We start from the raw sequence: 1,075 nt of genomic DNA, 5'->3' as shown, positions 1-1,075 counted from the left end.
CACTTCCTTTACAGTCTATTATTTTTCATCACGGCCTTTATCATTATTTATCACTGGTTTGCCGTTTTGCCACCGAATTTTCTAAGACCCTAACCCACCCACCCTTGCCCACTCACCTAACCAACCCACCCTTGCCCACTCACCCTAACCAACCCACCCTTGCCCACTCACCCTAACCAACCCACCCTTGCCCACTCTCCCTAACCAACCCACTTTTGCCCACTCACCCTTCCAACTCACCCTTGCCCACTCATCCTAACCAACGCACCCTTGCCCTCTCACCCTAACCCACCCATCCTTGCCCCACTCACCCCTTGCTCACTCACCCTTGCCCACTCACCCTTGCCCACTCTCCCTACCCCTACCTTGCCACTCCACCCTTACCACTCACCTAACCACTCACCCTTGTCACCCACTCTCCACTAACCACCCACCTTTGCCCACTCACCCTTGCCCATTCACCCTTATCCACTTATCTTTACCCACTCACCCTAACCCACCACACCCTTGCTCCTTCCCTACTTACCACATCTACCCACCCTGAACCACAACCCCCTCACCCTGATTCCCACTCAACCACCTACACCCTGCTCCACCTAATCTCACCCTTACTCCCCTTCTATACCCTACCTCTACCTTACCCACTCAACCTAACCCACCCAGCTTTTTAAACCCAATCTTTACCCACTCACGCGAACTTACTCAGCCTAGTCTACTTAACCTAACCCACCCATTATTTTAAACCCAACCAGCCCAACTTACTCACAATTTACTCACCCACCCTAACACACTCAACCTAACCCACCCTCTCATGCCCACTCCAGGATAACCAACCCACTCTTTTAAACTCAGTCAAATTAACCCACTCAATTTAGCCCATCTTTAGCCTAACCCACCCAATCCAGTTTGCCCACCCTTTTAGACCCACCCCATCTTACCCACTCAATCTAACCCACGCACCTTTACGCGTCCAATTTCAGCCTTTTCAACCCAATCAACCTTTTTAGGCCCACCTTAAGCCACCCAGTTTAACCCACGCTTCAGTCCATCCCGACCCACTCTTTACCCACTAGAT

The 1,075-nt window shown here is 51.5% G+C and overlaps 1 protein-coding gene across 2 annotated transcripts in view; it reads left to right on the top strand.

Annotated features, from left to right (window-relative positions):
- Positions 1-1,075, top strand: part of LOC119594363 (neprilysin-1-like) — a gene marked incomplete in the record, with an annotated part of 114,752 nt that overhangs the window by 97,506 nt on the left and 16,171 nt on the right.

The sequence above is a fragment of the Penaeus monodon genome, chromosome 33 (assembly GCF_015228065.2).
Source record: "Penaeus monodon isolate SGIC_2016 chromosome 33, NSTDA_Pmon_1, whole genome shotgun sequence".
Taxonomy (NCBI): domain Eukaryota; kingdom Metazoa; phylum Arthropoda; class Malacostraca; order Decapoda; family Penaeidae; genus Penaeus; species Penaeus monodon.
This window is presented reverse-complemented; position numbering and strand designations above follow the sequence as displayed.